The sequence below is a fragment of the Apis cerana genome, linkage group LG1 (assembly GCF_029169275.1).
Source record: "Apis cerana isolate GH-2021 linkage group LG1, AcerK_1.0, whole genome shotgun sequence".
In the NCBI taxonomy this organism is placed as follows: Eukaryota; Metazoa; Arthropoda; class Insecta; order Hymenoptera; family Apidae; genus Apis; species Apis cerana.
The window spans coordinates 23166882-23193718 of record NC_083852.1 but is presented as its reverse complement, the minus strand read 5'-3'; the positions used below and the strand labels follow the sequence as shown (position 1 = coordinate 23193718).

Sequence of the window (26837 nt, the reverse complement as noted above, 5' to 3'; positions counted from 1 at the left end):
CATCAGGAAGAAAAACAAAGATTACCGTTGCTAAATGTACCATTATCCCGATCGATATTGTTGAAATAATAATCTGAGTGCGTTGACTTTAATGAATCCATTTGGTGTAGGCTTTATTGATTTTCACACGTTGCATATGAATTTCACATCATATTGGGTAATGAATATGCATATCTGTCCATTTTTGTCAATAAGAAAAGTGAAAATTCTGGCTCGTTCAAAATTTTGAATATCATTCCGAACGAAGATTTAAACGATATTAAAATCATTTTTTTTTTCTACTACTCAACTAACCATCAATATTTCATTATAAAAATATGGAAAGCCACAAGTTTTTAAATTTATATTTAAAATTATTGTTTTTCTTTCTTTCTTCTTTTTTTTTCATTTAACGTTTTGAATATTTATCGAACAGGGATTTTTAGGATTTTGAGTTTGCTGAATACACGTTAGTGGTTCACGAATACAGAATAACAGAAAGTATAAAAGAATATTTGCTGTGTGTGTATTTAACGGAAAAATCGTTTGCAATATCAGAGTAAACTTATATCGCGATATCGATGCAGCTTTATGCACAAATCTACGTACGTATGTATACAGATTCAAAGCACAAAGCGTACGCGAATGAATGAAATAATATTGTACAACAGTTGTACAATAACATTACAATTTCAATTTTCAAGAGGAATTTGAAAATGTAAAATCCTATTTATTATATCCGTATTAATTAAATATCATAACAAATGCGTCCAAATTCGAAAATTCTATTTTATTAATTATCATATCACGTTTCTACTCTTTTATTAATTATCGTATTTTTGTTATCATATTTTTCTTTACGAAAGATGGATTTTCCCCCTTTTTTCTTAACCAGGGATCATTTATTAAAAGTCAACGAGCCGACAACTCGTTTCTGTACACAAATCATTACCGACATTATTATAAAATTTAATGCGTGTATTTACATTTTTTGGCCACCAAAGTTCAAAGGAAAATAACGTGGTATATTTTTCAAAAATTCAAAAAAAAAAACACGGCACGCTTCTATTCATTAATCACATTCCGGTAACGCATTTTTTCTGTTCCTATCTCATGGGATTAAAAAAAAAAAAGAAAAAATACGAATAAAAATTTTTTCCGATATCGCTGGGATTTAATTTTAATTTTAATCGAATTATTCAATTTGAAAATTGAAAATAAACACGGCCTATTTCCTTCGAGAGTATAATTTAATTTTCATTATACATACGTATAAGTAACTGATAAATAACCGAATGAATTAATAAAAAGAAGGAAAAAGAAAAAATTAGAGGAAGAGAAATTAATTAAAATAGGCGGAAAATGGTTATTCACTATGCTATTCATTTCTACAGTCCCGTATAAAAAATACAATTAGAATTCCATTTTCATTAGGCGTTCTCGATAAATAGTCGGGCGAATCCGACTTTCGCGTTACGAAAACTGCATATTTCACGGATTAATTAAAACGTTTTGCATATAAAATCAACTGAATTCAACTAACTAAATTATATTTTTTTGCTGGGATATCTAAACAATGGGAACCGTGTTTTAAAGAAACACGAATTTTTTATTCATTTTTTCTTTTTATCATCGGTATCTTTTCCCCCTCTCATTATCATTTCCTTTTTTTCATCCAATCTTTCCCTCTTCACCTCTCTTCTATTCGCTCGCTTTATTAAACCGTTCACCGTTCTTCCCTACGCGAGATATCCAATTCAAAAAACACTCCCTTTATAATAAATTCTATACAAAAAGATCCCTCCTCCTTTTCAACGTTCGATTTAATCCCAATTTTCGCTACGATTTCCCCTCCCAATATCGCCTTAATCGCTCCATACCCCCCTCCCCTCCCCCATCCTCCTATCATCGAGCAAATCTGCCCATACAAAACATTTCGACGCGCACGCCAACTCCATTCATTTATCCCACCACCCTTGGAAAAAAAGATTCTCGCCCGTGAACACGGTGAATACCGCGGCCCCGGCTCACAAAGAATTCACCTGCAATTTCCGTTGTGGCGCGGCCCTCTCGCGAGAGAGAAAGCGGTTTTTCAATAAAGCGGGCCGCGACTCGTGCACAATGCGTGGATGGATACTGTACGTACACAACGTGGCGCGGCCACTCGCTCGGCCGTGGACAGGGCGAGAGTGGGTGGAGAGTGAAAAGGTGTGTAGAGGGGAGGAGGCGGCGTGAGAGAGAAAGAGCGGGCAGAATCGAGCAGAAGCGGAGCACTCGATATATTGAATTTCCACTTGGGCCACGATCACCTCGGTGCTCGGTCTCTTTCGGTGCGATAGCGGCCCCTCGTTTCGATGGGAAACGCAACGGATGATCAGCTGGGAGACGAGAGAGGGAGAGAAAAAATGGCAAGTTTCGATGGACGTTAGTTGAGCGTGGTTAATAAGAGACGACAACCGTTATTGTTATTTCGTTCGAAAGCATCGAAACAACGACAAACAACGACGGAGGTAATTCTATCTGCGAGGATATTACGATTTTCACGATTAAATAAGCATATCGGCGATAGGTCGGACGGAATGATCGGTTCGCGATTTTGATGCAGTGAGTTGTAACGACGCATGGGAGTCGATTAGTCCCTCTGCACGCGCCGCCAGCGATAGAAGGGATACACGCGCGATGTATTTAGCCTGAAACGAGAACCTGTCAATGTGGCGAATTGACACGTTGAATTGGTTCCGGAGGGGGAGGGGAAGGGAATCGAAACGTGGAAGATACGGAATAATATTTTGACGAAATCAAATTCGATGATTGAACGTATAAATATCCTCGTAATTTTAATTTCTTCTTTCTTTTTTTTTTTTTTAACAGAGGAATAGAAGCTAAAGAAGAAGGTTATCTGCGATCGAAACGTCGAGTAATTCCTCGACTACGAATTTTATTTATTTTCTTCTTATTTTTTACGACCAGAATTTCGCGTTTCCACTATCTCCCCATCGTCGAAAACTATCCATCGTCGAAAACTATCCATCGTCGACATGGTTGCTCGATTCGAATTCGGATTCCGTCTCGCGGCATTGTCCCCCGTTTTTTCCTCGAGCACCGCCCCGTGTGTCTACGCGCTCTCATTAACGTATCGAAACCTTCGCTAATTCGGCCGCGCCACGTTGAATATTCATTGTCTCTGCGACGAGACAGGAGAGGGAGGAGAAGGGGTTGTACGAGTGTAAATAATTATACGAGGAAGAGGCCGGCTCGGCACATTGCTGCATTCCCCGGTTTCGCGTCTAACCTCCGGGGGTTAATCTGAAAATCTCTTTAGCAGGTATTTAGCCGTGACCCCGGGATCGACGTGGTTGGAAAATAACAACAATGCTCTTTCCACCGAGAGAGAATGCCTCCATCCACGGGTAATAAGAACATAATGCGTCCCAAGGTGTGCATCTCGAAATCGTATCGTTCATCCGAACAGCTTTCATTTTCTCTCTCTCTCTCTCTCACTCTCACGTCCCCTTCTCCTCCTTTCTATCTCATCCTCATTATTTTATTTCACGCGACTGCGTCAAGTAAAAAGAGAAAGAAAAAGAAAGAAAAAAGGAAAAGTCTCGCCGCACAGAGTTCATTCTTCGCGTTTCCATTCATTTCCTCCTTTCATCGAGCTTCTTACTTCTCTCTATTACATTTTCGGCCCGAGAGACAACACCGGTTGTCCATATTAATGTCTACCTCATAAATCCTCATCTCGCCCCATCGTGTCGTCCTCGGTCCCTCCGAGACGATCTCGTCTTCCCAACTACGCGGATAGTATCTCTCCCTTTTGAATTACGTTCACCTTTTATCGTATTATTTCGTTCTGGGGACTTAGGCGACGTTACGGAGTCAGAGATTTACGACATCGAAGATTATACACATATATATATATATATTTTTAAGAAACATCATCCAACGAAATAAATTCGTATCGTTATTTTAATTCCTGACAAATTATGGAGATTCGTTGACGCGGAACACACGGACGAATTGTTGGAGCAGGTATTATTAAAGAGAATGGTGAACGATATTCGAGGGAAGAATTGAATTTATTGTATTCATGGCCAACCGCGCAATTTTCACCGGCACTGACGCAACTTTTTCATTCGACGCGGCCACGAGGCCTGATTGTCCTCATCTACTTGCAACCACGAAGTCCCCTCGTGCCCTGATTCCGTCAAATAAAAGAATAATAAGCGTCGCATCGGCACGGATTACCGGCCTCAACGAAAGTTCCTTGCTTATTCCTTCCTTTTTTTGTCGTTCCCCTTTTTCCTCCCTTCCCTCCTTTCTCTCTCGAATCCTCCTCCCCCTCCTCCCTTTTTCCTTTTTTCTCTCCTGAATCAGAGCACCGCGATAAAATGAAGAAGCAGCGCGGAAATAAAAGGTAGAAACAGCGGCGCAGAAAGAAGAAGGGGACAGGGGTCAGATGAGAAAATTGCATTTTAACTTAATCGTGGAGCGGAAGTTGAAACTTTCACGGTGGGAACGGTGGAAAAGTCTCGACGCCCTGTAATCGAATGATCGGGCATTAAGTCAGCTATTGGCTAATGGAGCGGGAGTGCTCGCTAAGAAAAGGGCGCCCGATTTCCTGTCGGCGCCCTATCGGATCGTATCGCGCCTTTCTTTCAGAGAGAACTCGTCTCGATTCCCAAACGATAATGAAAATATAATAATTCATTAGCAGCAAGCGGACGTGTTCCGAGGAAATTGCTTATCGCGCTGTCTTGTCGCGCGATTAATTGCGCAAATGGAACTTTCGTTAAAGCCCTTTTAAATGGAACGTCTTTCCCTCGCGCAGATTTGCTCATGACGGATGATGAATTCGAAAATTACTGTAGTTTTACGTCTGTTCTATTTCCTCCTCGAAATAGAAACAGCGAACGAAGGAACGAAGGACAGACTCGTTCGATGATGAATAGTATACTAGTACGTCTGAATCCGTAAAAGCTCAAGGTTCTCGGATACGAATTTCCACATTGAAAACAAACAATTGGGTTTAATAAAATTCATATTTATATCGATGACTCGCGTACTAAAAAAAGGATTTTTAGAGGGCTCGTGACGATCATCCAGAAATATATATAAATCTCTCGTTTTCCATTACTTTTGTTTAACATCATCGATTTCTCTCTCCATCGCTTTCATCCGTTTCACCGATCGAGAAGAGCTCTTCACGAAAGACGAACGCGCCTCGCTGACTTTTTCCTTTGAATGACGAGACGAGACAAACGTCGCTCATTCTCGATAGCATTCTCGTTACTGGCATAGGCAAATATTTGTAGACGCCGGGCCGCCGATCGTCGCTACGTGAGATTTTGATTCGATTTAGGGATTCGAGCTGACATTATACGGGTGGCATAATTTACAGCTCGGGCACCGCGCGCGCACGTGACGAATAATGGGTACAGATAGGAACGTGTCCAATAACACGGTACGTTGTGCCTGTTTGTAAATCGAATGCATCGGTTGTTAGCCGTAACCGCCGTAAGGGATGTCCGAGCTTGAGCGTCAACCATTCATACCGTGCTAACGGTATCCGAGCAAGATCGTGAAACCGAATTTCCCAACTTGCACGAGATATCCCCTATTCTAATTCTCATATCCGATATCTCTATATTCCAACCTCGAAATTAAATCTAGAAAATAATATCTTTAGGTAATTAAAAATCCAAATCGATCCCAATTTCATTTTCTTCGTAGCATTCCGATTTGGCGATGCGATGTATTCGTATGTATCATACAGATTAAATTCGTCGTGAATTCGAGATCAACAGATTAACACAGATGTATCTCGTTCTGATAAACAGATTCGCGAGATACGCGATAAATATTTCACTTTCGTTTAATGGAAATTTTTCGATCGCTCCCTCGGTTATTCGCGACGATTTTTCTCCTCCAACTTCGTTAACGATATTCCATTCACCTAAGAACTGGTAATATCATTCAACGGACACGCAGAAAGTTTTCGAGGGAGGCAGATGCCGCGAAATATCCTAGCAATAGGATTTTCATCCGATCGAACTAGTTTCAATTCGGCGCGTTTCCTCGGCTCATATATTATCGATTCGATAGTGAAACGTGTGTGTGTGTGCGCGTTTTCCTAAGACGCCTATTCCTAGGAATTCGATGTTTTATTAAATCTTCGGTCGCGTGTAAATATCGGTTGGAAATTCGCGGCGAAAGTTGGCGGTCGGTTGAAACGTCGTCGCTGAATCGAGTTACGGTTTGAACCGCGCGCGAACTTTCAGCTTCCAATATCGTTGACCCCTCTAGCTCGACGTGCTCGCTCCATTGTATAATTTCCCTTTGACTTACGATCGAATCGATACGGCTGCCCGCGGTTCCAGCATCGATAAATCGGGCGGGCCGTGTGCGACAACGCTTTCCTTCTCGGTATTAAACGATGTCGTTACTTTCCAACGTATTATTAAACCGTGTTACGTATTTTTCACGAGCGAAATTGGAAATGGCTAGCGGCGTTCCTCGCAGTTGTAAATAACCATTTTGACGTTTAAAACGTTTCGAAGATGTGTTTTATCTTTCATTCAACGTTTCTTTATAAATTCGTATTTTCGAAGGTAAAATTTTTGAAAAATCTTGTTAAGGAATGGAAGTTATTTCGTCCAATGGGTTAATCATTCTCGCCTTTTGTGCGTTCGAGAGCGATTCAATTAGTCGTTAATTATTCAAAGTTGTGATAAGTGGTTGATAAAGCGGTTCGGGAACAATGCCGCGAGTCACGGATAACGCGCTCGTATTGTTAATGGATTTTTTATTGTTCCATGTACGTACGCGAAAATGACAGAAATGCGTAATCGATAATTAAACTGAGCAAGCTTCTTTGACCGTAGGCAACCGTATCGCATTACGAAAACTAAGCCATTTACCACTGATTCTATATACGTTGTTGCTACTCATTCTTAATTGAAAGTTACACAGAAACAGCTTAGTCGAGTAGTTAACCCAGATTCTAATAGGCTTCGCGATACGGCGTTCTGAATTAATACATCAAACAGTTGCTGCCACGTTTACAAGCAACCGTTTCCCTCTTTTTCTTCTCTTCTTTCTCGACAACAATCGAACGATAAAAATAAAAAAACCCGAGAGATTTTTCACGTCTCTTTTCTCGAACTCTCGTTTCCGATCGACTTTTCCGTGAAATTTGCCGCATCCGTCGCGAAACATTAATTCACAAAGTGACGTTCAATCAATACTACGGCAAGTTTGATTAATGAAATTCCCTATTAGCGAGAAATTCCGGAAGACGTACTACTAGTGGCTTAAAAGGGGCGCCTAGTCTTCGAACGTGTACCAGGTCCATGAACATAATGTACTTCCACCTCGTACTGGGGTATGCTTATAACCGGCTTAAACGGGATTATATATCCCTATTGGGAAGCAGGCAGGCAGTCGTGCAAGGCAGACAGTATGAACGGAGGGTTGCGAACAGGAAGTAGCATGATTACGTATTGAATTGAGCAATTATTCAGAGGATTGCCAGGTTTCGCGGCGTACGTACAATCGTCCAGGCGGTCTCGATACGGTGTCCGCGCCTGAAACGCGGTCCTCCTCTCGATACAGCCGCGTTTAAGTATCCTCAAACGGACAATGATTCATTCAGTTGGTGGAAATTAATCCGCCGCTAATATCCCTTCCTCTCTCTCTCTCTCTTTATCCAAGATCATTTTACAAACAGAACGAAACGCTCACGCTTTCCTTCCGCACCATCTTCTCCTCGTCGATTCTCTCACTCGTCCATTCTACTCCTCGTACGTGTACGTACGTTCTACGGTATTAAACGACGTACCGTTGCTTAATCCTTGGCACGGAATGAAATTTAACACGCCAAGACATTTCGCCGGCTGGATTACATTGCTTGTACAACGGTATATTGCCAGACGATTAATTGTGAAACGTTGGAAGGTTGGTTCCCTGTGGTGCAGGGGAGGTTAGAGGTTACGTTGTTTATAGCGATGAAAGTGGTCGGTCGGAAGTGTTTCGGATGTCTAAAAGAGGAACGATTCGAGGAAGGAAACTTCCTCCGATCTTCCAAGCACCTATGTTCCAAGCTTTCCTATGTGTGCTCCAAGGAAGGAAGAAGTTACGAACGGCCGAGAAATCGATGAATCGACGAGTTTCCGGGATATCGTCTACCTAAATATACCTGTATATATGTATAAGTGCACACATACGAACACATACGTATCATATATCTCGATTGCCCTAGCCATCGAGCTCTGGATGCTCTTTAGAAGATTTACTTAAGAACGAACGTTTGTTCCTTTTTTTTAAAAAAGTTGTTCTTCCAAGATTTTTCTTATTTTTCCCTTCGAAAAGTTCAAGAATCATTTCCCAAGCCGCGTGTAATATTTACCGGGAGCACTTCGAAGCGTTTGCATAGATTTCCCCGGTGAAGTTTTTCCCTGTAGTGGCAACGTTACCGTTTAGCTTCGGCATTTTTCATCGATTACGCGATACGCGCGCAAAATAGGGTGAAACTTTCTTCTTGTTGTTTTAAGTTGTCAAGGAAGCTTCCGTATTTATCCCGTCTATCCATCTTCGGTGCGCTCCATCGATATATCACGGCTTATGTCGGACCGTCAAACGCGCCTTGTCCCGACGATTTGGCTTTCTCGTCAACAGGGGATGATATATCTGCAGGCTATGAAATCGTTCTCTATCGAAAAACAGAGTCGAGCCTCGAAACCGTCAAAATATTTCTCTCCACCGGATCGTCATCGTTTCAAATACGACAGTTCGAAACAGGCTACTACAGGTTGATAAATAATTTATTCAAATCTTATTTCCCTCTCTCTCTCTCTCTCTCTGTTACTCTTTCTTCTCGACTCTGATGTTCTCTCGAATGGAAAATCGAGTGCGCATCTATATACGCAATTGACAATAAAAGTCGCGATCGCTTTAAATATTCATCGATATCTTTTAATGGACGATTCGCCCTGAATATCCAAAAGCGTCTATTTATTTCTGCCTTCGTTCACTCGATTCACAATTGTTTTTACGTGTTTTCTTTTCGCGTGTTAGAACAGAAACGTTAAACAGAAAAGATTGGGATAAAAGTCGATTGGATTTTTCTTATTATTTGCGAGTAATGAATAGAGCAACAGATTCGTCGTAATTTTATATATTTTTTTCGAAATATCGAGAAAGATTTAGAAATTTCCATTTATTATTGAAGAAAACATTCAGAAGATCTATTCTCCTCCTGCTTCCCCATTGTGAAGAAACGGGCGCGTGAAAGCTCAGATCGGGAATGATCGGGATAGAATAAAAAGTCGGCTATGGGAGAAGATTCCCTACAGAGGATCCTAGATGCGGTTTCCCTTGATATCCTGAGAAAATAGCGAGGGGGGAGGGGGCATGGGGTAATCTTTAAGCACGTTTAAACGTTCCCACGAGGATCGGAGAGAAACGGGCGGCGCATCACAGTACAATTCCACCGATGTTGCAAACGCGTAACCGAGATCGATCGGTAGATCAGGGTTTCGCGTTTATAGACGCGCAACGTGGCGCGTGCTCTTACTGTTCGCCACCTGTGCACTGTATTCACTCGGTTTACCCTGTATGTATCCGCAGATGTATCCGCAAGCGCGTTCTTGTGTGCGTTTCATCGAGAGGTGCCCAAGTAGCTCTATAGTTGCCAGCTATCACCGGTGTTGTCGATCAGGAAGGAAAGCTTGACGCACGACAAACTGCATGCATGCGCGATACATCTAGGTCAACCCTCTCGTATGTCTCGTGTGATTCTCCCTTGCGACGATGTGCAAGCCGAGTGTTTGAACGACTTAAGGATATAAACAAAGGAAATTGATTGCTTCTTCGCTTCAGATTCTTTTTATATATATATATATACATTGTGTATTTTTTAAAGAAGATGAACAAGATTTCGTTACGGTGTTATGATATTTTTTGATTAAAAATTTAACAAGCAGTTTCCAATTTATGGCTCGTTACGCATGGTTCGTCCTCTTTTACGTTTCGCTTCTTTGCTTGTTTTCACGTGTGAAACTTGTAAATTCGCAGCCAGTACGTGCAAAGGACCCCTTTTGTTTTTCGAGAGAGGAGCGTTACGATAAAGTAAAAAATGGTAATGTTTTTGAGATATGAAAGTCAAGAGCAATTAAATATTAACGATTTATTTATTTTTTTTTTTTAAGACGTAAGAGATAAATGCTTTAACTTATTTGAGCGTTGTTATTGTTGCCGGTTTGATTAGAACAACGTTTTTAGACACACAGGTATCGTTTATTTTGTTCGTTAGTGGAGAATTCGTAAAAATATATATATATATATAAACGAGAACTGGAACGCACGCAGTCAAATATGTAAAAAATTTTCGAGTGGATCGTTAGATACGATATTGTACATTTTCATCGGGGAAAAAATAATTGATAAATGTCACAGACAGGATTTTTAGCTTTAGTTGTAACAAAAAAGTTTTTTTATTTTGTTCAAAGGATGAAATACTAGTAGGTGAATCAAAAAAATTTTATTCAATCACAAATAATTAAATCCTGCATAAAAGGAATATTTTTTTCTACTACTATATAAATCTTTCTGAATAACTATATAAAAAATTGATAAATATATTTTATTTTAATTATATTTTGCACATATGATGATAAAAATTTATTCTGTCCACGGTTTAATGATTAAATTATGGAACAAAGAGTATAACATATCGAATGAAAGATCTGTTTGATAACCGTTACGAAATTTTTTTCTTAATTAAATAGACTAATTCATTTATGGAACCAATCTATCCTTAATCCGCCATCCACCACCATTATCAACCATCTATTAATCCAATTTTCAATTTTTCAATTCCTCATCCCAAAAGTGATAAACTTTGAACTTTGATTCCGACCTCGACGTATCTACATTCTTATTGTACTACGTAATTTGGATTTTTTGGAGCAACGATGAATTCTATCTACGTGCATTATCGATTGGCTTAATAATATTCTTATGAACGAACGTTTCATTCTCGACGTGCATACATAATATTTGTCGAGTGACGTGTATTAATTAGTGACGTATATTAGCATGAATAGAGACATGAATTCCTCTAGAGATCAGAATGTTACGTATCCTCCGACGTAGCAGGTGACGTCGATCGATAGATTGATTACGCTATACACAAGAAGGAAGACACCTGGATTCGATGTGCATTCGACATCGAATGTACTTTTGTTCCACCAATTTCATTATTTTCATAATACTGTCAATTAAAGCAGTCTGTATCAAGATGAATAAGCTATTTGCTCTGGCTTGCTTAGATATATATGTATCCACGGTTACGTATACATCTATCACTATACCTGGGAGAGTACACAGATTCAGATATGCATAAATGTATGTACACATATGCATATTTATGCGTGTACTCGAGAGCATTCGACGGGTATTTCTTGGGTCGGATGACTAATTTGTACGCGCAATTTACAGAATTTTATACGGGTATTTCAAAAGAAACATTGAATGTTTATTATGGAATTGAAAAAAATTGGCCCGTTGATAGTAGTCATTTGATACGTAGATATACTATGGAATTTTAAACAATGATGTGACTGTTATTTGATCACGTTTAATATTTATGTTTCGTGTAAAGTAAAATTTATTTCGGATAAAACATCAAACTTTTAGAATCGTCATTACAAATGTATATATAAGTACGAATAAATTTAATTTATATGGAAATTGTACTTCCATTCTCTGTAATTATTGCGCGGAATAATATATGATGTAAACGAACGAATAAAAAAGAATTCAAAATATCCCAGTTAAGGACAAAACAATTTGGAAAATTGACTGAGCAATACTCTATCAAATTATAATATTTATAACTTCAAATATGTGAAATGATCAATATATTAATTTCCTCGATACATTAAAATAAATTTTCAAATAAAATTATAAAAAGAATCGTATTCGCAGATTTTTTTTTAAAAGTTATAAGAAATAAAAGATTATAAATATTTCTAGATTTATATTTCGAATTTTACGAGATTTTTATTAATAGCTAGATAATTTCACTTGTTTTTTATTATGAATAAATAAATATTTAGTATAATATACTGAATCGAATGAATCGAATTTTATTTGAATCGAATGTGGATTCGAACGTATCGTGTTTCACGAAATTTTACATCTAAGATTAATATTTAATACTATTGGCCATTATCTATATTAAATACGGAATTTAGTGCATCGAATGTAGTAGGTTATATGCATCTATCTCAGGTTGCAAGGACTCAAGATGATCTGTATAGAGATCTGAGAGTCTAGAATTGCCAATACTGGGTCCTATGCAACCGAATCTCTTGATATCGAATTTCTCACGTTTTAACTCATCTTTATTAAATCAAAGTCTCGTATTGTTTGCTATTTCATTATATAAATAACAAACATTACATAAAATTTAACGTTTTTAACATTAAAATAGAAAATTTTTAATGAGAAATAAAATAAAATATTTATATTTTTTTTATTGAATAAATATATACATGTATTATATATATTCTAATTAAATATTGATTACATTATTTAGTTTAGAAAACATTCTTTTTAATGAACGATAATGATCATTAATGAATTGAAATTTCATCATATGACAATGAATTTAATGAAAAATATGATAATGAGTTTATTAATCTTGATAAGCTTAATAAAATGTAATCATCAAATAATTATGGAATATACATATAAATGTATATGTATAATATTACTCTTATACTTACCTCGAAGAAGAAATCGGCCGAAGAATTGTCTTCCTCCATTTCACAGTGTTTCTTGATAACGAAACAATAATCACATATTTTTACAACCAACAATTATGCACTAAAATCTTAATTTTAACACAATTTTTATCGACACGATGAATTGCGAATTACGATGCGACGCCACATTGCCAGTATTGGCGGTAAAACTATCGATACCTTCTTTGACAATCGATGCTGTTACCACGAGTAGCCACTAGGTGTCAGCGATGCAAGTATCGATATAAATTTCGAAGGCGTTACATGTGCTCATGCGAATTCGTCCAATTTTGTTGTTTACAATCAAAGTACGCGTTCCACGTCCTTACTCGGTCGACATAAACATTCCGTTTGTATTCGTGTCGAGTTTCGTATTGTGTTCGAACGAATTAATACGCAGTTCGTTTTCGACATTCGACGGTGTAACATGTCTGTCTCGGACAGCTCGCAGATAGTATTTCGTAATTTTTATTCAATCGTAGTTGAATTTTGTGTTATATGTGTTACGTGTGAATCGCGACGCGTATTGTGCAACAAGATTTCGATCAAACGTGTTTCTAACCTTATCGTTTTTTCGTGTGACGCGACATATCGTTTAACGGTAGTGTATTTATTTCTGTTTCCGGTCTCAAAGGTGTGTTAGAATCGATGGTGTTATAGAGGGCGTTTCTGTAACAGCTTACTTTCCCGCGAATTCTCCGGCATCAAACGATAAGAATATTACTCTGTTTATCGCGAGAACGTCCCTCGGCTTTGTTTTACGACGGCCATTAACCCATTTACGTCCGGCTAGAACTGTCGTACAGAACGTTATGAACGGTGTTTCGCCAGGCGACTCTTAATCCTTAAAGGGAATGGAACGGTGACAAATTTGAGAGAGGTATTTGGTCGCGACGTAAATGGATTAAAGAAACCGTTTTGTCCGTTGAACGGAAACGTAATTGTTTTACGTGCCGCGTAACCACTCGTTTCATAACCATGACGAGGATAACTAGATGTGAAAGCACAGAGAACGTCAGTGATTGTTCGCAAGCTTCGTGATCGCGAACGCAAGTTTTTTGGCTTCATCCACTGATAATATTACGCCATGCCCCAGTAACGCTATACACTGATGGCTGATTGGCGACGAGTCTTGGCATCGATTGACTGTCTTTGTATATCCTCTTCACCGCGGAAACAGTGGCCTTTGTGTGTAGGTAGATGTGACTATTTGAAATTCTATTGTCTTTCTCTATCTTCTATTTTACGCGGCGAATCTACTTCCGCCTGGATTACGATTCCTGACAGGAAAGTTTTCGATTGGATGAGAAAGGAAAATAATCGAGAGAAAATATTTATCGAAAATGTTGGACAATATTCCCTGATGCGTAAGTTATATGTACATATTTGTTATATTATATACGTAAGATATATTGTCGGTCTACAAAAACAATGAAAAATTTTAAACAAATAATTTTCCTAAAAATTTAAGAAAAAAGTTTTATATAGCCATATTTATAAGTAAATAATTAAAAAAATTGAAATATAATTAAAATTATATTTCATTATTAAATTATAAAAAAAATAGAGAGATTAGACATAAGAAATTAGATAATAGAAAATATTTTTGAAATTAATGCATTTAAATATCGGAATTTGCAATTTCTCAATTGTATCTTTGTTTTTTTAGACTGGCAATATGAAATGTTCGTTTGAATGATTTAAATCTATTTTCGCGATATGGTTTATACGGAAATATTTGAATTCCAACGTTGAATAAAAAACACAATGATTTTAAAAACGAACATTTCATAATAAAAGTTATACATTTTATTTCAATATAATACAATAGCTATAACAATTTATGGTAGAAAAGTAATATATTTTCTCGTAAGCTATTTCTTAAAATTTTGATATTGGTAGAGAAAAAATTGTTTTTCCAAGATCCCACTGTTATTTCAAAATCACTTGGTGCGTTTTAAATGGAACGTCGAGTCGGAGGAGAAAAAAATATTCCTTCGGGCGACTCTTGTTGTTCGTATATATAGGGGTACAGAAGGGGTATAGAAATAGAAGCGAGATACCCAGTATTTTGTTTACTCATAAAACACGTTCGATGTTTACGCACTTTGCTCTAGACATAGATGTAGTCCGTTAAGTCTCGTTAAATTTATTTACTTACGTACTTGTAGGTAATCTAAAACTGCTTCCTTGTTTATTTTATTTGCTTTGACATACGCGCAGTTTCTTATTACTTTTATGGATGGAAAAATAATCGGTTAATCAGATTACCGACTCGAACCACTTACCCGATTATATCATCCATTTTAATATCTTAAAGTAAATTTCTTTTTTCTTTTTTTTTTTACTTCCTTTATGATTTACCACTTGTTTTGTTCCTTTTATATTTTATAAGTGCATGTTTTGCACAAAATTTTATTCGATCGTTATTCTCGAGTTTTTCTTCAGATTTTTTTCAACCAGTATCTGCTCGAGATATGATAACCGACAATCGACCCTCCGCGATTCGTTCTCGTTTTTGCTCGTCACCGTTCTAACCTCAAGAGTGTTTTTTCTTTTTTTTTTTTTTTTACTTCTCCCTCGCGACAAGTACAAAGCGGTCCTATTAAGCCATAACCCGTCGGCGACGGTTTTACATCTGCTTTGCAATTCCTCTGAAAAGAGGATATAGATATCCTACGAAAATACCGCCAACAATTTCCTCAAATTGCGGTCAAAGAAAGAAAGGAGTGCGAACATCTTATAGCGGATAGTTTATCGTGAATTTATAGCTTTTATCTCGAATCATCTTTTTCATTCGAAACTCTTTTTTGTCTCTCGTTTGTTACCATCGACATTCCATAGGTGAAAGATCGACAGTGTAATGCGCGTGCACAAAAATGTGCTTTTTCCGTCTGGTTTTATGAATTCTAAAGATTAAAAGTGCAACAAAAAGGTATGTTGAATAACAGGGCAACATGAATGTAGGAAAAAAGTAAAAAGACTTTGTTTACGCTCTTTTAATTTTTATAAAGACGCAAGGTTGAAAATGGTACAGGAAATAACCATTGAAATTCTAAAGTGACGAGTTGATTTTTCAAGAATTTTGCTAAAATTGCTTTTTCTAGACTCGCCAGTTAAATATGAACTGCTATAATTTTCATTAGTTGCTACGTTTTATATTTACGAAGGGAAATGTATTTGCTCACAGGTTCGGAAAGAAAAACGTCATTTTGAAAAGAAATCCAATGTCTAAAGTATATTTTTCGATTTACACGATAGATCTACGTATTCCTCACGTATCAATTCACGAGCTTACGCTAAAATTTCCCGTTATTTTTACGAATTTTATTCGATATATAATTAGAAATAATCCATCAGCTATCGAGTCATCGTTATATTTTTTACGATAATATTTCGTTCCAATTTCCATCATGTATAAAATATTTTAACGGTATTTACGTTGGAAGAATGTTTACCCCATATTTTTCGCCAGTTAGGGTCGAAGGTTAAGTCAATGCACTATATCACGGGTTGATATATTGAATGGGGACAGGGTCAAGTTCGATCCAAAGTGAGAAATTTATTTGCTCGTAAAAGGACGACGAGAAAGGATCCTTGTCGGTTGTTTTAGTTGTTTCTTCGGGGATGAAAAAGTGTCGAGGATGCGTGTTTGCGAATTCACAGCACTTGTCATCCTCTCTCGCGCTTTCTATGGTTGAATCGCGTTTACTTTACCACAAAGGAATCACGTGGCTTGTCTCAGTTCGCGGGAACATTTGTCATTCCGTAACATCTTTTCATCGTGAAAAAAAAAAAGAATCATCGGGAAATGAATTGACTTCTCTCTTTGAAAGAAAAATTATTTTCCAACGATCAGATACTTCCAATATCGTCCAATATTGATCGTAGATTTTACAATCTCGAATGGATTATATCATGCAGACAGTTTTAATTCACAGATATATGCACAGCTATATTAGATTACAGGTTTTAACGAGAGTTTAGAATTATCATTTTCGTCATATGATTATAATATCATTTACATCATTTGCATATATTAAACTTGACATGGATGTTAAATTAGAATGGACGTTATATTAAAATGGATGATATATTATTATTAAATGTTGAACAAGTACGTTACGCACGTTATCCGCGAAATTGTGAAGCGATAGAAATTGCACGAATACATTTATATTTTTATAATTTAAAGAACGACGTCGCGCCTCGTTGTATACCGTCGTGCTAAATGCAATAAATCCTGAATGAAGGAATTACCAAAGAGCGTAAATCGAATACCCTAATTTATAGACTTGGCAAACCATGAAATTATCAGCTTAGAATTGCGAGATACGACACAGAGTTGGGAAATTATTCAACCATTCATATAGGATCAAGTTGCATCGCGCATTCGTCGATATTTTATCCTTTAAAAATTTCTTCATTCGATATATCTGATATACATGATATATCAAATTTTCTTGGAGCCGTATAAAATTCAATTTACACTTGAGTTATCGAACCGTTTTGTTTCGACTAAAACAATGTTCCGTATTCTTCTTTCTCTTTTATTTCTTCCTCCCCCTCCCTTTTTCGTTTTTAGCGCGAAACTGGAAAGATAACGAGACGCACAATTTTCAGCAGAGAATTTTTAGAAAAGAATTCGCATAATCGGTGATATAATCGGAAATATGAACGACCATGGAAAAATGGTACACACTAGGAAAGTTCGTTTCCGGATTAATCCCGAGATTAACCTCGGCGAGGGATACTGGCGCCGTTACGTGCCAAAGAGAGGGCGATATAGGAGATTGAACGTCCAGACTAATCTCGTTCGAAATTAAGCGGCTTATCTTTCGTTGATGTAGTGCCCGTTTCCAACCACTTAGTAGATTCTTCGTGAGAAAATTTCTCGTGTCGCCAACGGTGTTGAAAAATTTACGCTACTTCATTCGTCCCCTTTATTTCTCGCGAACTGGCTTCTCCCAGTGGTGGGGTGCGCGTAGTGAAAAATCTTCGCCAACAAACAACGGCGTTTCGTAATCCACGGATCGAACCTCTATTCTACTCTCTCTTCTCAAGATCAAACTTCTACCTTTCATCCTTTCGAATTTGATGAAAAATTCGTATCGTTCTCGTAATAAATTTACACGAAAATTCGTATCGGGGAAATTGAAATTCATTTCTTTTACTTTCACGAATATTATTTTTGCGTTTCCGCGCGAAATGAATCAATTTTGTTACAAATATTTTTAACAAAAAAATTTGAGATTAATAGAAGCATTTCTAATCTTTTTATAGATAGATCGATTTTCGATACGATTTGTGAAACGATCGAGATTAGTTTCGATTCCTTCTCTAGAATATCGCGTCTTAGAGCGCAGCGACATCGATTTTATCGCAAATTGATTACCGGAAACACGAGATTCTGCTCGTCAGGGGCCAGATTCTGTTTCCTTGTTTATTATTCAATTGCAATTCCTACGAGTCTAGATATTTTATAGACTCGATAAGTCATGATTGAAATGCACATAATTCGAACGGTGGAACAATAGTAGATACATGCACTCGTATGTAGGATGCTATTGTGTTCGATTCGCAACGGATTACCATCTAATATGAAAACACGTGTCGGGATATATTATTTCTGAAACTATGTTTAGGCGAGTAGTTGTGGGAAAAGCAATTGGTATTGTATCGAAATAATACATTGTGTTACCGCGAAATGCATTGAAGGATTGATGGTTCTGGATATTACGAGACAATGAATAAGATCAGATTTTGGAAGGCAGATTATTAACCATGAGAAATTCTCTGCTTTGTTTCTCACTTTGAATGGTTGAATTATGGTCAACTATGGTTCTATGTTACTTGTCTCTTGATTTAGCTATTATGAGTAATTTTGTATATCCGTGTGAATAGAGTTGGATTGCATTGTCTCACTGGGGAGAATGGAATATTTCAAGAAATTGAAATATTGGAAAGTATGGATGGATCGATGAATTTTTTTTTTTTTAATGTAAAATTTTGTTTATCGACAGAAAGTAATCGGGCATTGTTATCATATTAATATTCTCTATTAACCGTAGTTAATAATTAGTTTTACTTGTAATTCATAATTTTACACTCGTGCATCATCGCAATCAAATAAATAACACTGTTACACATAGTTTATCTCGTCAAATTAATTAATTTCCATCAAATAATTTAATTAATAATAGTTTATAATTAATTCGTATTATACATTATTTAATCACGAATAACGTTACATTTCATTATTCGTCGAATTACCAGTATCTTCTTCCTGCTTTCGAAATATCATTAATTAACGAGTGTCAAAAACAAAAACAGTTTTGCGTGTATATAATATAATTCAAGTTTTCGTTCAATGTAACTGTCAAGATACTAATAATTGTCACGTCATTGTATCCCTGATATAACGGATGAATACAACGAATATCACGATATTATCATCCCGTGTACCGATTAAATACGAGAATAATACCGTTAGATCTCGTCACGATCCATAAATCCATTCTTGCGCATGTCGGATGCGTCCTCCAAGTTTTGCCACTGATAGCAGCTTGATCGATGACTCGATCAATGGCCATTACGGCGTCTTAATTCCTCGTAGTCGAAAGTTTTTAGCCGAAGAAGGGCCATCGAACCGGGGCGATCGATGCACAGATGGGATCAGCCCGGCTCGATATTTGCATATTGATCTCGTTGAAAACTTGGCTGCGGTATTAATACTTTATACTTTTATGCTAATATCTATTAAAACGTATTTATCGAAAGAAGATTAAAAAAGTTAGATATAATAGCGGTTTCATCAAAAATCAACGAAGAACGATTAATCTTTCATTAAGTTGATCCCCTTTTACGTGTCTCGTTTGTATATTTCTATGAAGTTCGAATATCCTCGTAATCTTACAATCTTCCAAGAAGATTCGTCCGTGAAATCCGAATTTAAAATTCGTTTTCAGAAAATGGTTGATCAGTAGTAGTAACGTTTCTTCTTCCGAGTATCAAGAAAGCAAATTGTTCCACGGTGGCGTTAATCCTTCGGCAAAATATTCTCGGAAAAGAAGCTCGATTGCGAGAAGGATACACGACATAAGAAAGACTTGTTTAATTTTTTTCTCCCCCCAACTTGGAGGGAATTGGAAGTGAAAGTATGTCGCGAAACACGGTTCATTCCACGGACGACGATGAAATTAAGAAGCCAAAGCTCGTATTCCAGATACGATGCGAGCGTATATCCTCCACACTTCTCATCTCCTCCATCTTCTGCTCTTTCATCTTTTCTTAAATCAACTCTTTTTCGCGCCTCCCCCTCCTTTTCCCATCTGTTGTTTCATCTCTGTCGAAAATATTCCTGTCGGAGGAACGATGCTCATTGTCACGCCCGGCCCTTTTTCTTTCGACACTTTGCACTTTGCACCCTCGTGTGCACGGATGAAAAAAAGAAAAAACAAAAACTGGCGCAAATGTATTGTTCAAATGTAAGCTTCTTCAGCTTTGATTTTTCATCTCGCCCCATTTTTCTTCTCTTCCTCTCCCCTAATTCGTGCAAAACTAAGATAACGTCGATAATAAATGCGCAAAACGATATTTATTATTTAAAAATTTCGTTCGACTTTTTTTAACTCAAGGGAAAGAATTGTGCGTTTGAAAATTATACGAAGCAAAAGTTCTCTTGGAAACTTTTGGGGAATTCATAACGTGAGAATTTCTTTTGAAGCAAATACTATAAGTACAATAAGTATCTTCCGAAGGGAAGAGGAGAGTTCTAGCAAACATTCGTATCGCCGACGATAACAAATACTCGATGCCTTTTTTCTTTTCACCAAGCACATCGTCATTCCCCTATCCATCCATAACGGCAGAACTCGTCGTGCACACAGCTTTGCATCCACGATATCCGCCACATTTTGTTCTTGGCACCGTCGTCCCTGCCACGGTTCTCCGCGAATCGGCCGATCGAGCAGAACGACTCTCTCAGAAGCGTCGCGACCTATTTCGATCCTGCATTTCGCGTACAAAAGGGACTGTCATCTTTACTCGTCGTGGAAATTGGCGGAAACTTGTGTTTCTCGACAGAGTGGAGATTAATAATTATAATGGCGAGTTTAACTATATAAATCACTGTCCCCCGATACAACATCGATCTCCACTCTGACCTAACGTTCGGTCGGTGATATTCGATGGCCGAATACAATGGCGGATCGGCGAGAGCTGGCGGAAATTTGACCGTTCTCTGTCACCGTTTCTGAGACCGTGTTTATCGGCGGCGGACAAAGCGACAGACCGAATCTGTTCAAGTATCTGATGCATGCTTTCGCTATTAACGCGACCTCGCCGATGAGCCATCTGTCAACTAGGAATTTCATACGTTCCTCGCCGGTTGTCCCCCCGAATTCCAACACCGTCTGGGCGGACAATACCTCTCCACGATTTACCGTAGAAGTTTACTCGAGGAACTGGAAACTGTCGGGTTTAGTGTAATCGTTGCCCGCGTGTTAAATGATTAAAACATTGCTCGACATTGTTTCGGCGAGGCGATTCATCTTCCGTTCCATATCCGGGTCGTTTCTCATTCCACGATTTTCCTAGAATATCTATTCTACGAAGTGTAAAATACTTAGGTGTTTTTTTTGGAAGAATTTAAGCGTTAAAAAAATCCTCAATTTATCTTTGAAGTGTTCTAGTTGTGGTTTATAGATTACGGATAACATCGATGCAAATTATCGGAGAAGCGAATACTGGCTGGCAATGTGCAATTTTATCTCGTTTGCTCGATTTATTTTAAGATCGTGGAGATGGCAAAATGGTATATTTGCGTTACAACGAGATAGCCTGTCCATAGGAACTCGTAGCGTTTATATATCATTCTCGGTTCGCGAAGCTTTCTCTCATCGCAACGTTCCTCTTCCTCTCTGTTTTCGTAAAAAAAAAAAAGGCTTTGCGAGCCTTGAGCATTAGATTCGATTCTGTTCGCTCTTATATAATTTCTGTTTCGATTTTACCGCCACTCGATTCGGGATTTCCATATTTATAATTCAGGAAACTCGTGACTTTGGCGTATTTAGGAAAATGAGTTGTAATTTCGCAGGCGTCAAGTGCTGCGAACCGTTGTCGCATTCCCGTGCAAAACGGAATGTAATAGATATTAGTAGCTCTTGCATTACCCTGTTGCGGCTATCTAAAGTTTTGCCGCAATGCTTACTGCGATGAATTTTGAAATTTGGAATATCGACGTAACCCTTCCTCTAACAGATATATGTACATATACATGTACCGCGTGTTACAGCTCATATGCGTGCTGCGCTAATGCATTAGAAAGATGAAGTTTCGTCGAAAATCAAGCTAAGCGTTAACAAAAGCTTATTCTGTATTTCTAGAAATATTTTTCATTAACATGAAATTCTGAATACGCTTTTGCGAATGTGCTTTTCTTTTTTTTTTAAAACCGAATTTCCATTTATTTGAAATCGAGTCGAGCATGTACTAACAATGCTCCCTCCTCTATACCGTAGTATATCTCTACTTTTCGAAATTAAATTTTTTTTCAACTCGAAATCGAACCGGGTATTACGTACCCTGAGAATACCGTCATAATACCGTTTCCAAGAAAATTTCTCACCGACCCTCTTGATAAATGTCACGATGAAAACGAGGCAGGAAAGGAATATGTAAAAGCGAAAAGGGTGGACTGATATTTCGAAGAAGGGGGAGGGAATCGTTTTTCTTTTTTCATAGTTTTTCACCGGGTTAGAGAAAAATATATGGCCATCCTCCGCGTCGAACCGATAATGGCCGCCGAAAATTGTCGGGAATCGGCGCGTGTAAATGTCGCGCGGAAGCTTGGAAAATAGCAGAAATTACGATACAACTCTCTCGTTACAGCTAGTATCCTGGCTGTATCCAGCACGCACGAGAGCACCGCTTTCGAGAAGCGCGTTTATTTTGCAATACCCGTAGATAAATATTCACGACACGGTTTATCCTCACGGCCACGACTGTTATAACGCGCCACGGGAAGCCACGTATTCACGTTACACGCGAGATAATGGACCGAGCCCGCGATACAGCCCCCGCTCCCCTCCCCCTATACCGCAAGCCGTGTAGTACAATGCGATTTATATGAATCATAAATAGGCAGCGTCACATCCGTTGATCATAATTTCGACCTCTCCCCGCGATTCTATGTGTCTTCCTCCATTTTTCGTTTCGAGGGGTGAAAAAGGGGAGGAGAAACGGGAAATTCGTGTTTTATGCTGCTTTCAGCTTTAACGCATCAGACGATCATTAAGAGGGGAAAAAATGGTGGAGAACGGATGGAAGCTTTCGATAAATCTTTCGTATATTGTAAAAACGATGATCTCGAATATGGAAACAACGTTTGTTACGTTATTGTTTTTTTTTTTCATCATATTTTTATTTTTAGGATCTTTTCGTGACACAGCTCTGGCTTTTCATTTTCGAAGAGCGATCGAGAAAATCGAAAGAGAGATATTTTTATCTCGGAAAGAGTAATTCGAGGGAAATTGGCGAGAAGAGATAAATTAGGGTCTTGTTTTAAGTGTCGCGAGACGAGAAACGAAGAGGAAATGAGCGAAGGGAAATGTACATCGGGAATACAATAACGAATCTACTCTTTTCACCGTGGTTACGATGATTTTTACCGAATAAAGGATACTGATCCATTTTCACCGCGGAATGTTCATTAATCCTTTATTCAGCTAAAGGATTCATATAAAGGATTTTCGATCTGCGTATCGGGTACAAAGAGAGTACCGTGTCATAGTTGCTTTTTCTCTAGAAAAGAAATTATTTTTTCTTTACCTCGTCGACGAAGACACGTCTCGTTGTTTACGTTTTTTAAAATAGCTCGAGAGAGAGAAAGAGAGACAGAGAGAGAAATATGCGCGCGACTAAAGGTGACAAAAGCGAGAGAGAAATTTCGCGACGAGACGACGAAGAGGCGGTTTTTAAAAGTGGCGGCTGAGAGATAAATTAGAAAAGTTATTCCGATTTGAAAATTGAATGGAATTGAATCGCGTTGAACGGCCGCTCGATTGATTTGAATATTCATAAGGACAAGATCTACCTGTTCAGACTTTAATTAGATTCATGGAAGTTTTCGCCATTTTTTCCCCCTTCCCTCTTGTAGGTGGCGGAATTAATGAAGAGCGAATACGTTATGTTGTTGGAATATGGATTAACCGTCGGGCGGATTCCCTTTAATGGTTTCGAGTGTTTTTAGCCGTGCTCGATGGAAATCGGCTGGCAAACACTTTGAAAATTGATCGATGATGCGGTATCGAATTGCTCTTAATTTATGAACTTCGCTTCGTCGTGGGGAGACAAGGAAGTCGGGGGGCGGGGCGATCGATCAAAAAGGTGGAAGGCATCGGAAGCGACTGGAAAATATTTTTACCGGTGTAAAAATTTCGAGAGTTGGACGGTGGTGGCGAGGATTCCGATTATTAACGAAGCATCTGCTAGTTTCCTACTGCGTCGCAGTTTTCCAGCTGCGCGTCTTCGAAAACTTTTTAATAAAGGAGCAAATTGAGGACTAATACTTGGAGGAAGAAATATCTCGAGAACAATTCTTTCTCTTCTCAAAACCTTCATCCCTTCGTTCATTTTCCCTCGAAAGTTCACCTACCTACCGCGCCGTTGAAACATTTTCCTTTTCCCTCCCCCTTTTTGCTTTATCATTTAAACAATGCATCTTCTCTTCTCGAGGAGGAAAGAAAACAACATTCTCGTCCCCTCTCTCAGAGGACCTATTTTCGAGAGACTCGAAACAACTATCGAACACGTTACAACACGTGGAACGGAACATGAGAAATTGCAGGGGAAAAAGGAAACGAAGCCCCTACCTACGTAATGCCTGTAAATATGTATCAGTTCCGTGTACAATGTAGCAGCTTTCATCGGTTCATAAACCATAGATTCTGACAAATACAACGGCAAAGGATGAGTTGTATTGCGCAACGAATTGCGGCAGTTGAAGCCTCGTAAAAGCCCCTTCGCTCGCGCCAACTACGGGAAATGGAAGCTCGGGTGATATTGAATTTATAGAAGGAAGCGAAGAGAGAGAAAGAGAGGGGGAGAGACTGTCTTCGATTTATCGGTCAATATTCCGTGGCGTCGCGCTGTTGGTTTTATTAAAACGAATTGAAATGATAACGAAGGAGAGGAACGTAACGATATTGAAAAAGGACGAATGAAATCGCAACGGTCCCGCGTTTCAATATTGGCCCCGAAAATTCGATGGAAAATTGGGTGATTAACAAACGATGATATTAATATTCGTTTAAAGTTTTCCTCTTTTATCTCGGCCCCTCTTACGAATATTCGTTAATGGTGGTAGGGTGGCACGTTGATAGGCTGGTACGTTAATACGCCTTGTACAGTCAGCCCCAAGGGAAGATTGATATTTATGGCGGTGTAGTGTCAGGAATTCCCTATTGGGAAATAATATAGCGGTCGGTTAGGTTTGTCATTCGTCGAATAATTGATGTACCTGTTCTTTTGCCGCGTTTGTCACATCTTTTATAAAGGTAGTTTCGCGGAGAAATCTCTCGAAGAAGTTTCTTTTTTTTTCTCTCGCGCGTTTCTCATCGTTGCTCCAGGTTGTTTTTTTTTCTTTTTTTATTTTTTAATTGAATATTTAAGAAACGTCCAATCCTCGAATCGACGCGACAATTTATATACATATTTACAAAGGATCGTGTAGCATTCTTTCTTTATCCAACGTGAACGAAATTAGGTTACAAAGAAGTATCTCGTTCTTTGATCCTACAGCAAATTGCTCGATTTCATTTCTGTTCTGTAAAGTTTGCAGAGAGGTCTAATTTCGTTTCGTCTCTAGGAGAAGTTGTAATTTCGTCGCGATAAAGAAACCATTAGAAATTATGTGAATTCAGTGGAGGAAATAATATTTAATTTATCGTCAAACACGAGGTTGATAATCTTTCCCTGTTAAATTTATGGGATGGTAAATATATATGTATATATACATATATGTATAAATTTTATCGTAGAGTATAATATTGGAACAAGTATGGTACTTTTATTAAACTTTCTTCTAGACACGTGGCAATTCGTCTATGAGATCGTCGCAACGCGCGACGAATATTTATGGCATTCCATTCTTCTCGCGGCTTCCCCTTTCATTCTAAAGTCTAAAGAAAACGAGTTTTCAATGCCGCGAATCCCTTATACTTGGTCCAAATGTCTTTCCAATACATGCATAACGCGTTACCATACGTGAATCGATTTGCAGCCACTATTAAAGAGAATATAAACTCGTAAAAAATATTGATGCTTTTTCCTCGTACATTTTCCCGAATACACCGGAGATGGTTGTAAAAATACGACGGAAATATATCGCAGCATTGTTATCCGCATGAATATTATTATTATTATTATTATTATTATTATCAGCATGTAAATGAATTACATTAGATAAACATACGCCGAGTAAAATTATTACAAATAATTCGGGTCGACTCCTTAGAAACATTAAATTGTGAACGATTAATCATCTCGGTATTTTTCCTCGCTGATGATAATTATGTTGCATATAATTGGGAAGGTACATTCCACAAACACTATTTTTCAAGCGCGTTACGTAATACTGATCCGATTCTACTTTCTTCTGATCGTCTGATGATGCGTTTATCGACGCCACTCGTGCTTTATTTCGAGATACGACGCGCCTTGTTCTTTCGTTATAAAATTGCGCGCACACACATCTACTTATTTACGCGGCCATTGATGATAATTTGCAGAAGGCATTCAACCCTTGCGATGTTTCCTTTATTTCCGAAATAAAATTCTTGTTTTGGATAACGATTTCGAAAACGCGTAAATCGCACGGAAAAATCGTTATTCCCCTCCGTGATGATAATTTTCGTTAATAACTCGCGCGTTCTTCGTTCAACCAGAACGTTTCGTTTTTACTCGCGTCACCACGCGTAGACAGAGCAGTATTGTCCCTGCTTACCGGCACATATCCACGCGATTAACGTAACTCGGACTCGTAATTTA

The 26837-nt window shown here is 38.1% G+C and overlaps 2 protein-coding genes across 5 annotated transcripts in view; one reads left to right on the top strand and one right to left on the bottom strand.

Annotated features, from left to right (window-relative positions):
- LOC108002045 (glutamate receptor ionotropic, kainate 2-like) overlaps positions 1-12907 on the bottom strand; it is a 94525-nt gene extending 81618 nt beyond the window's left edge. The window contains exon 1 of the mRNA XM_017063415.3: positions 12771-12907. The gene's annotated coding sequence lies outside the window, so the exon portion shown is untranslated. The remainder of the gene's footprint in view (positions 1-12770) is intronic.
- Positions 12908-14014: 1107 nt separating this feature from the next.
- The window catches only part of LOC108002046 (glutamate receptor ionotropic, kainate 2), a 191366-nt gene continuing 178543 nt past the window's right edge, over positions 14015-26837 (top strand). For all 4 annotated transcript variants that reach the window (XM_017063419.3, XM_062087170.1, XM_062087169.1 and 1 more), the window contains exon 1: positions 14015-14155. The gene's annotated coding sequence lies outside the window, so the exon portion shown is untranslated. The remainder of the gene's footprint in view (positions 14156-26837) is intronic.